Source organism: Microtus oregoni, unplaced genomic scaffold, assembly GCF_018167655.1.
Source record: "Microtus oregoni isolate MIOR12 unplaced genomic scaffold, Mior012 000044F_ref0000062, whole genome shotgun sequence".
Classification (NCBI taxonomy): Eukaryota; Metazoa; Chordata; class Mammalia; order Rodentia; family Cricetidae; genus Microtus; species Microtus oregoni.
Genome location: NW_024543218.1, coordinates 3,262,994 through 3,279,129, shown reverse-complemented (window position 1 = coordinate 3,279,129; position 16,136 = coordinate 3,262,994). Strand labels below are relative to the sequence as shown.

General features: G+C 42.6%; 1 pseudogene; it reads right to left on the bottom strand.

The window, feature by feature from the left end:
• Window positions 1-3,280: 3,280 nt before the first annotated feature.
• On the bottom strand, window positions 3,281-14,683 carry LOC121434680 (annotated as a pseudogene).
• Window positions 14,684-16,136: the final 1,453 nt, after the last annotated feature.

Sequence of the window (16,136 nt, the reverse complement as noted above, 5' to 3'; positions counted from 1 at the left end):
CCAATGCAGTCGCCGGAAAAGGATTTGCAAATGGAGCATTTCTTCTGTCCTCAGACCTCAATAGGAAGAATAGATTATTGTGTGCACTGCAGGGGGCACAGCATAGGCAATCAGCTGGTGGAGCCACCAATATGAGAAAGGGCCTGACTGTGGTAGCAGGAGTGGTTTGTAATTGCCCAGCAGGTCAAAAGTTAGCTGGGGGAACCAGGTATTTAGGGGATGAACTTAAGGCTCGCCCAGTATCAAAGTTAGTCAGGGTCCAGGTTAAGTCCTGAGGTAAAAGTCAGGGCAAAAATCAGCAAGCCTGGCAGAATCAGGCCTCCTTGAGAGGATTTTGGGTACACTGAAACTTTCATTTGGATGATCCTGGGTCGTCCTGTGGAGATGCAGACTTGACATGAGACACATGGATCCAGGCTGCAATACCGTCCACTTTGAGGGCAGTAGGTGTAGGGTCCCTTCCAGCTAGGTTCAAGGTTCTGGGATCGGTGTCTCAGAACGTACACAGAATCGCCAACCTGGAACAGGTGTGAGATTTCCGGGTGCCCGGGCTGGTGTTGGGAGGTGCCGGCAGAGAAGCAGGGAGAGTAGCTTAGTCCAGCAGGCAGCAGCAGGGATAGCTAGGGCCCCTTTAAGGAGGGTCTAGTCCAGCCAGCAGCAACAGGCTCTGGTCAGATTGTAATTGGTTTTAAATACCATCTCATGCCCCAAGTCCTTCCTGACACCCATGGAGACAGTCCCGCTGCTCGCCCCTGGGAGACAAGTGGGGGAGATGTCTGAACCCCCATGTCCAAATATTTCCTCCAGGGGAAAATCTTTTGCCAGCCTCCAGGGGCAGCGGTGGGGGATATGTATCTCGGATATCCTAGGAGGCTAGCCCTGCTACTAGTTGACAGAAATCAGGGGTGAGGGCAGGGGTATCAAAGCAAGGGCTTGAGGAGGCGTGGATTGCAGGTATGAGCAGGCAGCTGCTGTTCTGGCTGTGGGGTGCTGCAGCTTTCCTCATGTCCCTCCGGATATACCCCAGGCGTCAATTCTGGAACAAATGTGAGATTTTTATGTGTCAGGGTGGCCAGGGGTCTATGCCTGGCCTTGGAGATCTGGAGAGCCTTCAACCAAACCTGCAGATCCGGTTTGTGAGAAAATGGGTCATGAGGGGCCTTAGGAAACTAAGAGGGGGGTCCCCCATATTGGATCTCATGGGGGTTAGTCCAAGCTGAGACGGGGTGTTTCATACACCAAACAGTGCTAGGGGAAGGAGCTGTACCCAGTCTCTAGTGCCAGATTCCAAAGGCTAATTTGGTAAGGGTCTTTATTTATCCTTTTTACCTGCCCTGAACTCTGGGGTCTGTACATACAATGTAATTTTTCCCAGTCTTACCTATGCCTTGACTTTTCTGGGCAACAAGGCAGTTTTACCATCAATTCCTATTACCTTGGGCAGGCCAAACCTCGGGAAGATTTCTTCTTTAAGCTTCTCTACCATCTGGCCGATGTCCCTTTAAGTAGGCTGCTCAGGTCATTTATCATTGCTGTCCTGCCTTCTTCAACAAATCTTACCAGCATGTGCCACCAAAACCGGCTCTGCTTGGGCATTGCTGAACCCCAAGCTTTCCACAGTTGCGGTCTGGGAGCTGGAGGCAGTTGTTCTCTGTCTGCAATGCCAGAGCGCTAGGCTGGATATTGGCTGGATATCAGGGAAACTTGCAAGCAGCTGAGGAAGGCTGTTTGGAATTGGGCTCCAGCACCTCCTGGGCCCCTCCTCCCTTCAATCAGTCGCTGCCTGCTGGGGCAGGTGGCTATAAGTTGAGTTCCCAGGCTTGGGCTGTGACCCAGGCAGCTGGGAGGAGGATTCAGCTGGCAGTGGCTGCAAAGCCTTTCTCAGGGAGGTGGGCACGGCAAAGGCAGAGAGCAGCCTGCTATTCTTTACAGCCCTGGAGAACAGTAGGGGAGTCAAAGTCTCCAAGAGGTCTTTTTTTAATAAAAGCGTGACACTCAGGAATAATCAGCGGTCCTTGTGTCCATAGTTGAGTGCTTTATACACCCCAGAATCGAACACCTGGGTTCACAGCGTAAGCAAGGGGGGGGAATTTCAGTACTATCACTGTGGCTGCTGTGTTGGCCTCTCAGATGGGCAGAGCATCTCTTCAGTAGCCGGCTGTGCTAGGCGCTGCACCATTCTCTGACCCGCTTCTGCTCAGCAGCTGCTTTGGGAAGTGTCTCGAGCCCAAAGTCCTGTAGGGCCATTCCTCCTCACTGAAGTCCGCACTTGGCCACTCAGGGTCTGCTCTGTCTGAGGTGCGCAGTCTGCAGCTGTTGCCTTCCTATCTGTCTATTTTTTTTTTCTTTTTGCTAAGTCCTGGAGGGAGCATCTCTGCAGTCCCTCCATTCTCTGCAACTTGCTACGAATATCTGATGCTGACTGGCCTATAAAAGACATCACTATTTTGGCTTGGCGATCTGCTGCCATGGGATCAGAATGGGTATACATCCTGTACCCCTCCAATAGTCTTTCTAAAAATCCTGTAGGAATACTATCAGACCTTTGTACTATTGCTCTTACCTTAGCCAAATTAGCAAATTAGTGGGGTGCTTTGCAACCCCCCCCCTTTATTTAGACCCACCAATTGGACTCTGGCAATAAAGATGGAGCTGCTCCCTACCAGCTGGAGTATTGAAGTTCCATCCTCTATCTTGTCCGGTGATTGGGTTGGCCTGCTGTCAGCTTCTGGGACATTCTTTTTTGTTTTTTTGCTTTTCGAGACAGGGTTTCCCTGTGGCTTTGGAGCCTGTACTGGAACTAGCTCTGTAGACCAGGCTGGTCTCAAACTCAGAGATCTGCCTGCCTCTGCCTCCCGAGTGCTGGGATTAAAGGCGTGCGCCACCATCGCCTGGCTTTGGGACATTCTTTTGAGCTTTAAAGAGAACTCACTGTTTTTCCTCTGTGGTTAGGAGCACCTGTAAGAGCTGCTGGCAATCATCCCAAGTGGGCTGATGAATAACCTGAACAGATTCTATAAGCCTAGTCACGGCCTGAGGGTCCCAAGAAAAGGAAGGGTTATAAGTAAAGATTTGAGGCAGAAAAAGGCAGTATTGCAATTGGCCTGCTACTGAGTGAAGGGGAAATGTTTGGGAAGTCACTCTCATCCTTCCCCTGTCCCAGTGTGGACACTGAGTACCTAAGTTTTCAGGGCTAGGGCCCGACCAGCAGGGCTCCTCAGGAAAGAAGTGCTTCCTCTGGGGGAGGAGGAGGGAGAAGCCTGTCATGCTTGGCTGGATATCAGGAAGAACCGGAGGTGCCTGGATTCTGGGTTTCTTTTATTCCTGTACAGGAAAGAGGGGAGACAAAAGGCTTGAGGAGGGGCAGCCACCGCTTTTGGAATCGGGAACTGATGATGGCCAGGAGGCCGGTGCCAGGTTCTGAATTCCTGCAGGTGGATTTTAACAAAAACAAACTGACATACAAAAATAAAAATACAAAGAAACAGACATAAACTCAAAACCAGAAGCTGGTGCTCTCACCACCACTCTGGTGTAGAACTGAAAATACACAAGAACAAAAAATCAGAAGCCGCATGGTAGCAGATCCAAAAATACAGATGGAGGATCACATCTCCCCTGGAGATTAGGGCGACCTGGTCACCCCTCCCTCCCATAAATGCCCATGAAACGTCTTTCAGGGCTAGGGCAAGGGATCTCAGGACACGTCTGCCTCCTCCCTTAGCCCCGTTTCAATACAGACCCTGCGCAAGTACAATTCTCAAGTTACTGATTCACAATTACAAAGAAACAGAAACACAATACACAAACAGACATAAAAATGAGCTCGTTTCTTTATACTTCCAATTGGGTCCAGAGTGTGTCTGGGAGTGACTCGATTCCCGGTCAGGGAACCAAATGTTGGACTCTAGCATCCAAACACCAAGAAGGAGTCACCCCCGAGACCACCTCACACACCACAGCCGATGCAAAAGCATGAGGATTTTATTAATTCTGTCATGACAGGGTCCCCCAGCATTCAGGAAGCCAAGGGACCTCGAATAACTGGTACAGTCTACTTTTAAAGGGGCCACAGAAGCAAGGGGGTTGTTCTTTGACTATTCTGACTGGGTTATTTGAAAGGGCTATTACCAATAATTGACTGGATAGCTGTTGCCAGATCAGATGAGGTAAGAGGTCATTTGACCTTGTTTCCCAGGTGACAGAACCAAAACATACGTATATGGGTAATTGTTCAGGAACTGAGTAGCTGCAAGTGTAGCTGTTAGGTCCTTGGTTCCCAGGGGAGGGGGGGAAGCACTATGGAACAGAGGCTGAGAGGATTCAGAATTGTCAAAAATGGCTTCAGGATTGTCTTAAAGTCTTACAGTTTAACTTTTATGCTCAGATCCTTGCCTGCTATAAACGTCCGATTCTAAGCACTCTGGGATTACTGAGGCTGGCAATCAAGGCTCCCTGGTAGAGAGAAATAATACCCCATCTTTCTTCTTCCATTGTCCTTCCAGCAGAAGGTGTGACACAAATTGAAGTTGTGCCTTCTAGCTTCACGTTCTAGATTGAAGTTGAGTATCATCCATCCTTACTATTTCGATCATTGGCTGGTTGTCCTCCTCCCTTAAGGTACAGATCACAACTGTGCCCTCCAGTTTTGAATTGTAGTTCATTCCTGATATAATAAAGTTGAAAACCAAGAACAACTGTCATAATCAATTCATTGTCAACATGACATACAATCATATCACCTTATTAATTTCCAAATGAAAATCAATAACCTGGTTTTAATTATGAGTAAACATAACATAATTATGTCAAATACAAATGATTTTATATTTAGAATATTGGCAAGGTCTCATTCTAGTATCTCAAAGTTCTGATAACCAGAAATATTCTCTTAATTGATGTTGCAACATATGATAATAGAATTTAAAGGACATAGAAATAACTGTACAAATGCATTATCAACAAAATACAACAGAAGCACTCATATCAGTTAAAGTTCTCATTGCTGCAATAGTCACGTGACTTTAGATGGTATTTAGAGCTGCCATACTCTGCTGCCCATTCTGTATTTCTCCCAACATCTGCAAACACTTCACAAGGTCTTGGGTCTTTTCCTAGAGAAATGACCCACGCCTTCATTCCTGATGGACATGTGACGTTTGTCATACTTCTTTGATTACACTGCTTTTGTTTCTCATTTGTCTTAATGGCAAGTCCTGGTATCACAAGGAGATGCCCTGAAAGATCTCCTGCATTCTGGACATATTATCCTGCTTATCTCTATTGTGATGAGACAATCCAATTTCCCCATGCTAATCTGGATATATCAACCTGCCTAAAGTTCTTATTTTTTCTTTAGCCTGTTGGTTTAAGAGCACTTGAAGCCCAAATGTCCTTTTCACAGAGGAAGTTTTCCAGTGTAGTCAACCTGCCAGTAGGTTGGTGGTTGGTCACTCTAGTAATGGTGTCATACATGGGGCTAAGTTTTGGTCTGTGCTAATGCGTAATATGGCAACTCAGCAAAACTGTAGCTAAGTCAGCCATGATGAGTTCAAGTCCATGTTCTTGGACCCATGCCTATCTCCCATTTTGGCAATGTGGCCACTTAGGTCATGGGCCCATTGGACACTGACATGAATAACTGGGAAAAGAGGCTGATTGTACATGGAAGAGTCATTCTGTCTCAATGAGTTTTGAACTCCTCCTTAGCTGAATGAACCTTTTGATCAGCATTTACAAGGAATACAAAGGTCTTTATACTCCTTTCCCTTTCACAGAGATTATTCACATTCTTCTTCCTCAGATGTCTTCTCTCACCAATTTTCTAATTATGCTCCTTACTAACCCCTCAGCATCCAGTCAAACCACTGGATAAAGTCCATCAATTATTTCATTGCTAGTTGTCGATTAGACCATTTCTCCTTCCAAATAAACCACATTGAAATATGTATTGTTTCAATTTCTGCCCACTGTGAACATTTCCTTTCACAAGCATCTTTCAGGGTTGTCCCAGACAGGGATTGTAATCCTGCAGCTGTCTAGTTCTGGGTGGTTCCTGCATGATGTGTTCAACCATCAGCCAGGGCCTAGTCATCTCTTTCTCATTCAACCAATCATAGGGAATAGACTATAGGTGTATTATTGACAACAGAATGCATAGTAACAGGAGTAGAAACCATTGGAAGTTGGCCATCTCTTCATGTATCTTCCTTGTGTCTTCAGGACCTCCTTGGTCCTGATCTGTAATATACCACTTCCATTTGATAACATGTTGCAGCTGTATATGTCCTACTTTATAACTTGATAGATCCAGAAATACCCAGCTCATGATGGGCATTTCACATCACCTGATAAGGTGGTGACTATAATGATTTAAGCCACATATAGTTGATACTCCTAGGTTCTAGGGGTCATGTAGGGACAGACAAGCCCTCAGGCACCCAGGGATGTTAAAGGCTCCCTCCTGCCTGATCCACATATTACTCAGCTAAGTCCTTCCCTACTTGCATGAGCCCCATCATCTGCATATGATGTAGCCACGTCAACCCCTGTGTGCATACACCAGACAGCTTGTAAAAGCTGAATGATCCATCTTCCTCCCTCTCTGCACACTGACTTCCCAGGCCTGTGCACATCCCCTCTAATAAACTCCTAAGAGTATTTTTTGTGTGATCTGTGTTTCCTTCTTGTTAAGAAAAAATCCTAGCCCATAGAAGTCCAATTAGGTAAAATGAAACCAAATCAAAATGCCCATCATTTTATTAAGTACAGAGCCCTCTGATGACCTATCCCATGTTGGGAGACAGGAGGTGGGCGAGAGGGAGGAGCCCATGCCTACTGGGACTACGTGTTTCTCCTCTAGGATCACACCTAAATACACTGTTGGAGAGGTCCTGACCCCTCCCTGGGGGCTTGTACCTGGCATGCTGGGATTTGTTGTCCAGGCTAATGCAACTCCTCATCCAGGGCTTGCTGGGATGAATGTCAGAGCCTAGAGGCTAAGTTCCAGACTTAACATTTCTCACTTGTGCCAAGTAATTTCATTGACCCACTGTCAAATGTTCAGTTTTTCCCAGTGAATTGAATTAATTGTATGTGCTTGCATATTTGAGTATATTTATTTTTGCAAATGCTTTTATGGGCAGCAGTGGCAGATATTTGTAATGAATTTAAGAGGTAATATTGTTCCTATTCTCTGGTGCTCCTTTTTTGGATGTTATTCAGGTTTCTTGTTTTCCTGGGTTGTGTAATTTTTTTTTGTTTGTAGACTATGTAGCAGCTGTGGCCTTCTGCATAGTCAGCCTGCTCAGAGCAAAAGCAGCTTTCTCTGAGATTAATAGAGATCATTATAACTGTTCCTCCAGAAGCACTGTATAGAGGGCTGTTAGGTGACTTTTCCTTGATATTTTCTCATTTTATGTTCTCTATTTTTGTGTTTGTGAAAATTATGGTGTTGGTAAAGTTATCTTTTAGAATAAGCATCAAGATTGATAGTCGACTTTTCACAGTGTCATCTACTTGAATTTCAAGCAAGACCTTATGGTACAGTATGAACATGCCAGAGACATTTCTTTCCATCATTTGTCTAATTTACATTTGTTCCTACGTAATTTTGATTTAAGAATGTCCCTAAATATCTCTGCTTTTACATTGTGATTATGGTTAGAAGTGGACTTGTTAACTGAGCATACTTAAGGAAAGGGAGCTGGTGCATGAGCATGTTCAGACTCCCTACATAAAATCTCCATGCTTCATTTGTTGAGGAACAATACTGTTTTGAAAACAACTCCCACACTCTTTGTGCCTGCTGTAGGCAAGATTTTTTTTATCATTTCTTCTGTCTTGGCTGTTGAAATGTCTGGCTATTTTTGGTAGTTAAAACTGACTACCTCTGGGATTATCTGATACACAAAAAGAATTGATTATACCTGAGAGAGATTATACTAAAGTTTTTGAAATGGTAAAATCCTCCATTAATCTGTATAATTTGAGATGATAAGACCCACCTTAAACTGCTTGGTGTTTGTGCACAATTAACCAGTGAGCCATCTCTCCCACCCATGTCTGTGCACAGTCCTATCACCATCACTCTTGAGCAGAGGTAGTGGGATTTTCTGCATTTGAGACCATTCTGGCCTACAGAATGAGTTCTACAACTACACAGAAAAATCCTGTCTTGAAATCACAAAAAAAAAAAAAAACAAAAAAACAACAACTGAATCCAACAAAGACTATGGCCCAACTTATTCAGCATCTTACATTCTGGTAGCAGCAGTCACATATAAATATTTTGAAGAAGAAGAAAAGTCTCTGTTTTGCCTCCGTGCTCTAGCTCTGGCTACCAAGCTCATTCCTTTACTAGCATTAGAGCCTACTGCATTGTAATTTTGATGAATACTTAAAACCAGCTGAGTCACAGAGCCTTGGGGGCAGAACAACTACTAGAATCTTCACCTGACCTTAGACAAAAGGCTGAGAAGCAAGCTATTGGATTCTTCAATTGCCATTGGTAGGCAGCTATTCTTAAGTTACCTGGACAATAGCTTGTGAGACATTTTAATAAGCCTACTTTTTACATACATGGTGAGATTCATTCTACAAATCCTGTTCATGTAGAGAATCTTAAATACTGCAGTTGTATATTTTATTCACCTGACTATGGAGTGAGATGTGCTGGCTAACAATAGTGCTCATTCTTTCTAGCTCCATTATTCTCTACATTTTCAAATTTCCATGAACACTACTCTTTTTATTATTATTCATTTGCCTGGAGTTTGCTTCTAATTTAAGGAATAAAACCCATAAAGCAATGGAGCCATTATCCAGCTTTCTGATGGGGGAAAGACTAATCATCTTGATTGAGATCTGGTTCCTGCTTTTCTCTTTATTGTTATGTAAAAACCATGTAAAAAGTACCTTCCATTCATCTGACATCAGAATGAAGTCACAGAACAAATATTTCATTTTGTAACTTTAAAACTCTCCTTAATTGTTAGTATTCTAGGCATCCTTACCTCTGTGGGAGAGAAATTACTCCACCCACCTAGCACAGTGCACCATACAGTCAGGTAGTGTGCTGAAAGAAAAAAAAGGTAGTTCCTAGAAGTGCAAAAAGGATGACATTTATTGCTTTCGTAGCCAGGGGTAAGAGCTAGTAAAATGTATGTATTCTCTGATCTGGAGAAGTTCTCTATTAGGGTGAACCAGTATTCTGTCTCTTTAAGCACACTGTATCCCTATGGGAGGTGCTCTTGTCACTCAGGACTCACTAGCCAATCATGCCCTCCAGGTGACCTGCCAGTCAGAAGCAGTGCATGTCTCTTCCAGGCAGCCATCTTTAGTCTTGGCTTTGAAGAGGAGCTGGCTCCAGTGGATTCCTGTTCTCAGGTGCAGTTGTTGCAGGGAGACAATGCGCTGAGAACTTTGGCAAAATGGAGAAGCACAACATGGTGAGTGAGGAAATGCTCTCTCCTGATGTGGAGGAGCAGAGGGTGAGGTGTGGAAAACACTATGGCATTATCTCCATGGTTCTGGGTGGGAACCTGTCGCCATATTCCCTGTATGTGAAGTTCCTCATGGTCCCTGCTAACTCTTGAACCTAGGGGCAGGCCTCTGAATAACTTTGCTCTGTGGATTTGCTCCTTAGAGTATTGGGAGAAGGAAGTTGTGTGTAAAAACACTTTCCTAGTCAACTTCAAGAGTGTTCTTGCATTCATGGAAACAAGTTGCCAAACTCAGTGAAGCCTAGATTCTCCAGTATCTTCTCAATATCGAGCACTTTGCATTTAAGCTTTAAGTATAATCTGAATTTATATTTAAATTTGTGGAGGTTATCAAAGGCATCTCACATGTTGTGTAGCTTTCCACTACTGTAAGTTTTCGTGGGTGTTTGTAATCCTGGCCATTCAGTGCTGTTTTGATTTGCATTTCTCTGATTAATGATATTGAACATTTCCTTAAGTGTCTTTTAGCTATTTTAGATTCCTCTGTTGAGAGTTCTCTGTTTAGGTCTTTACTCCATTTTTTTTTATTGGATTATGAGTTCTTCTCATGTCCAATATCTTGAGTTCTTTGTTATTTTGGAGATCAGACCTATTCAGCTCCATTGGTACTCCTGTCTGTTCTTTTTTTTTAAAATATTTATTTATTTATTATGTATACAATATTCTATCTTGTGTGTATGCCTGCAGGCCAGAAGAGGGCATCAGATCTCATTTCAGATGGTTGTGAGCCACCATGTGGTTGCTTGGAATTGAAATCAGGTCATTTGGAAGAGCAGACAATTCTCTTAACCCTTGAGCCATCTCTCCAGCCCCTTCCTGTCTGTTTTTATGACAATACGAGGCTGTTTTCAGCTCTGTAGTAAAGCTTGAAGTCATGGATTGTGATGCTTCCAGAAGTTCGTTTAGTTTTTAGGATTGTTTTGGCTATCCTGGGTTTTTTGCTTTTTATATGAATTTGAGTGCTGTTCTTTTGAAGTCTTTGAAGAATTTTGCTGGAATTTTAATGGGCATTGTTTTCTTCTTTCTTTCTTTTTTTTTTTTGTTTTTCGAGACAGGGTTTCTCTGTGGTTTTGGAGCCTGTCCTGGAACTAGCTCTTGTAGACAAGGCTGGCCTCAAACTCACAAAGATCCGCCTGCTTCTGCTTACAATTGCTGGGATTAAAAGCGTGTACCACCACTGCCCAGCTAAAAGTGCATTATTATCATCACTTTAAAAATCACTTTTTGGTATCAGTTTCAAAACTTTAAGTGTATTGCTGCTCTTATCTCTATCTGTTTCTGTTCCCCAATATTTCTAAATCATTGATAGTTTCATTTCATTTCTTTCAAGTTATGTTGATTTCTAAGTAGAGCAATGTCTCCTATGCTTTAGGCTTGCCTCATGCTATGTAATTGAGAATTATTTTAAACACCTAATCCTGCCTCTGTTGCCTGTTCTGGGAAGATAGTCCTGCAACTCCTTCCAGGTTTGTCCTTCACTAGTCAGTGAGAAAGAAAAATAGAGCAGTTAATGAGTGTCTGCTAATCATTCTGGCTTTTATTGGGGACTTAGAAATGAAGAGGGATTGGTATACGAATTGAACTCAAGGCCTGCCGATGGTGGCGCACGCCTTTAATCCCAGCACTCGGGAGGCAGAGGCAGGCTGATCTCTGTGAGTTCGAGACCAAACTGGTCTATAGATCTAGTTCCAGGACAGGCTCCAAAGCCGCAGAGAAACCCTGTCTCAAAAAACCAAAAAAAAAAAAAAAAGTTTTGAGCTCAATGACCAACTTTGAAGCTGGTGGAGACACAGTGCAGGAAGTAAGAGGTTGGCCTACAGGTAAGAGCTTTCTTCCTTCAACTGAGATTACTTACATGGATTCAGGTAGCCCTGATTGATCAGTTGTAATGTTGTGATGCTGTATTATTATCCTGATTGACCATTGTTTGCAGTCCACAGACAATGGCAATCTGGGTGTGGGACTGACCTTATCTTGAAACCTAATTACGATATTACAATAGTTCATCCAAAATAGGTGATCTGGGTAAAATGTGTCCCTGCTTAACAGGACTGTTACTTTTCTGGATTAAGATCTTCATCTTTAGGGAAAATACATGACAAATATTTATTGTGCTCTAATACAAATCCCTAGTCTCTTGAGCACGTGGCCTATTTCAACTTTTCAAAATAATTTTTGAGATTAAAACTGCATCATATTCACATTTTCTTTGCTCCATCCAAGCCCTAACATGATCCTGATTTTTTTTCTAATTCCTGTTCTGTTTTTCTTTAACAACAGTTACAAAGTGACCACAGTTACACAGGAACAGTGATTCCTTTATGAATGTGACCTGTGTTTCTCTTCAGGATTTTCCATCTCTGAGGCAATGGAATGGCTACACTGGAAAGTGAGTGTGCATTACAATGTGCACACAAAGGACCCTGTGCTTTGGATGAGAAACAGGATGTGTTGTAGGAGCATCAAATAATGTGTACTAAATACAAACTTTCGTGGTGGGAGAGATGTCTCAACAGTTAAGAGCATTGCCTGCTCTTCCAAAGGTCCTGAGTTCAATTCCTAACAACCACATGGTGGCTTACAACCATCTGTAATGAGGTCTGGTGCCCTCTTCTGGCCTTCAGGCATATACGCAGAAAGAATATTGTATACATAATAAATAAATATTTTAAAAAAAATAAATACAAACTCTCTAAACTAGGGCACTGTATGCTGGGCTGGGAGGGCAGAACTGGAAGGACTGTGCTGTCTGAGTCATTTGATCTCTGATCCTCTGATAGAGGAGCTGCTAATATTGTGAGGCCCAGCTAGGTGGCCCTAGTATGTGAGGAATTCTGGGAAGGGTTAACAATGGGGAGTACTAGTAGCAGACAGTTTGTGGGTTCTTTCCATGATTCTATTCTGCCTCTGCTGTAAGAAGTAGTAAGGAAGATCACAAGCTATACCATGGTGAGTGTTGGGTCTGTTGAACTGTCATTTCTGCTGTGATTTGGACTGATCATGAGGCAGACTATAGTTATGTTGGTCCATGTGGTTCATGTTAGCAGTGTTCCTTGTCCTCTGAGCCTCCCTGTATATGAATTTATTGAGGTAGGGGAGTCTCTGGAAATTCAGGATATGATGGTGATTGTCCAGAGTGCACACATGGACACTGCTCTTGATGTGTAGTGGGAAGAGAGATTAGAAAACTGAAGGTCTAGATTCCCGAACTTCTCAATATTGCATTCCAATTTCAGATTTGTGTTATAAAGATTACAAGTAGTTTAGGAACTGGTAGGAAATGATGATATTGATCTTCTAGCAATGCATGATTAGAATGCTTTTAATGTGATCCTGCCACTAGCTGCAATGGTGTGATCCTGTGAAGCTTAGTTCGAGGGGACAAAGGAGTTTCTCATCTGCAGACATTTCTCAGATGTGCCTTGTGTTGGGCAGGTAGATAGAGCATAATTCACATCTTGGGCCATAATCCATGTAGGAGAAAATAAATTTTAAATCTTTTTCCTTTTTTCATAAACAACTTTCCTCATGACACATTATTTTAAAAAAAACACATCCCTTGTGATTGAGTTTAAAAGATAAACAAAATGCAGCTCCCACCTCCTTATTCACAATTCTTCCCATTACCCCCAAATAAAAGGGAAAAATGCAAACAAAAAATAAAACAAAACAATGTGATAGACAACAATAACAAACAACAGTGCAAAACTTCCCAAAACGAAGTAGTGTGTTTCCCCAGGGGTAAGTGGAATTTACACTGAATCCACTGGGAGTGAGTTCTTTCTGCTACAAAAATCTGCAAAGAAAGACATTCAAGACAGAAAAATAAACAAAAAGGAACCAAAAAAAATTCACCAGACAATCTGGAGAGGCAGGAGCCCCGAGGAAAGAAGGGTAGGGTGTGCCTAGACCTGGGAAATCAGGAGAAGGCAGGGACTGCAAAAGGCAGAGAGAAGATGAGGGAAGGAAAGAAGCTGAACAGATTGGTACTTTTCCAGAGCTCTAGATTAAAAAAAAAAGGCCTCCTACCATCCGTGCCCACCTACCCTTGAGCAGGCCCAAAGAGAGTGAAGTGGAGCAGGAAAATAGGGAGCAGGTTGCACATTTGAGAAGTGTCCATATCGAATCTCCATAGGGAATATGTCACCCCTGCCTTACTCCCTGGACCTGCCCTACTGCCCAGAGCAGGTCCCTCCTCAGTTAGTTATGGGATTCTCCTCCTTCCACAGTATATCTTTTTTAAAAAATAAATTCCCACCTTCTGTTTTTCTTTTTTTTTAAATTCTTTTTTTTTTTTTTTGATCCAAGGGCCAGCTGTTTAATCCACTGTAGAATTCAGACTGGGAGCTGTTGTAATTGGTAGTTCAGGCCCGGTATTGGGCACACGGGTATCCTGTCTGTTGTGCTGATGAGAATCACCTTGATCTGTCTCCCTCTAATCAGGGAATTATCTAAAGCCAGGGAAGTCCTCACTGACTCTTTGTCTAAGAATTCTACATAGGCCAACCCTTTGGCAAGGCCACTGAATTTCCCACAGACTATAATAACACAGTTGAATGAAACCACATCCATGAAAGTGAGCTTCCAGCTCTTCTGCTGTTACACCATAGTCCACATTGCCAACAAAGATGGAACTGGCATCAGCCTCCGTCTTCTCCTCAAGAGATGTGATCACTGAGCCAGCATTGCCTGTGGTTGTACTCTTATTTATCTGCTTCTCTACCTCATTTTGTAGCTCCTTTAACTTCTCATTCTCTTCCTCTATCTCCCTGACTCCCTGAAGCTTTGATCACTTCTAGCAATCATATAGAGAGTATCATACACAAAAATATATACAAACATACACAAGAAATAGCAGTAACCTTAATTTCAGAAGTGGTTGGAACTCCAAGTAGTTAGAGTAAATCAAGTTGATTTACATGTACACTGATTCTTTAAAAATCTGTTCTCTTGAAATTTCATTTAAAAAGATTTCATTTCCTCACTGTAATGCAGACTTGGATTCCATCACCAATTGTAGGAAACAACATGGTAAGTGATCCTAACAGACATAATTTTCTTTATTAAAAGAAAATGAGATGCTTTCAGTAATCAAATCTATTTTCTGTAAAGTAAAAACATCAGAAAACTTAAAGTGAATATTGTAAATTTTGTGAAACAGCCCTTCTCACCGAACCCATTTTCTATTATTGGTAATGGAGAGAACAGGAGTGTACAGGATGCGGGATGGCCAGTGATTCAGTGATTTTGATTAGAACCTTGTTCTTCTTTAAGAATCAAATATATATATATGTGTGTGTGTGTGTGTGTGTGTATGTGTGTGTGTGTGTTTGTCTGTGTGTGTAGATTTGTGTTTGTGTTTGTGCTTTGTTTTGTCAATGGTATCATCCATATTGTTGATTTTGTGAACCATAATTTAATTATATCATTCATTGTTTGTGAAAATGATGAACCTTCCCCAGTTTATATTCAGAATATCTTTTATACTCTTTGGTGATAAACAGTTTTACTTTTCTCTTCTTGATCTCAGATGCTTGCTTCTAATTATTTAATTTTATTTTTTCATTTATATTTTAACAATAAAGCTTGCCTGAAGATCATAAAGTAAAACAGATGCCATGGCCCGCCTTACACCCCAGGCAATACTGACACACACCTTTAATCCCAGTAGTCACACTAGTTTGTTGTAGAGTCAATGCTGGTGTCTCATATCTTTAATCCTATCACTAAGGAGTTGCAGATAGGAAGTGGCATGCCTGGGCAGAGAGAGGAATATAAGGTGGTACAGGAGAGGAGTTTAGGATTGAGTGTTTTGTAGAAATAGCATTCACTTTGAGGATTTATAGAGACGGGATACCCCATTTGGTGAGTCTTAACAACATTTATCTAGGGCTTCCCTTGGAGGGAATGCTGAGGCTTCCCCTCTCTGAGCCAGACTCAATGCAGCCAGCCGCCAGGTCAGACATGCTGAATCTTTCCTGGTAAGCACACCTAGTGGTGGTATGCAGATTAATATCTGAGAATTAGCCTAGAAGAAGCTAGATATAATGGACCAGGCAGTGTTTAAAAGAATACAGTTTGTGTGTCGTTATTTTGGGGCATAAGCTAGCCAGGCAGACAGGAACTGGGGCAGCAGGAACATACCTCACAGCTCCCCATAACAAGAGAGGAGCTGAGGATTGGGTGTTTTGTACTAACAGCCTTCACTCTGAACACTTTATAGGGACAGGATACCCCATTTGGTGAGTCTAAAAACATTTATCTAGGGCTTCCCTTGGAGGGAATGCTGAGGCTAAGGAAAAGTTAGATTAAGAGAAATGAAGACAGAATCATAGATTAGACTGAGAGGATGAAAGGTCAATAGAAAGCAGCCTGAGTTTATTTCTCAGCCAGCATATGTACTAAACACAGTCAAAAGGTAGATCAAAAAGCAGTACAGTCAGCTCCCCACCTCCCTGCACTGTGCTTGGAGGCAGCTCAAACCTGTGCATTATCTGATCCAGCTAAGCAGCTTCTAATCACTAACTAGGAGTGCCCATGGCTGGCCTACACTAGCCACAATCCTAATAGAAAAATGGACTCTTTGAGCTGGGCAAAATGCTTTTTCTGTTGGCTAACACCGATGTTACTAGA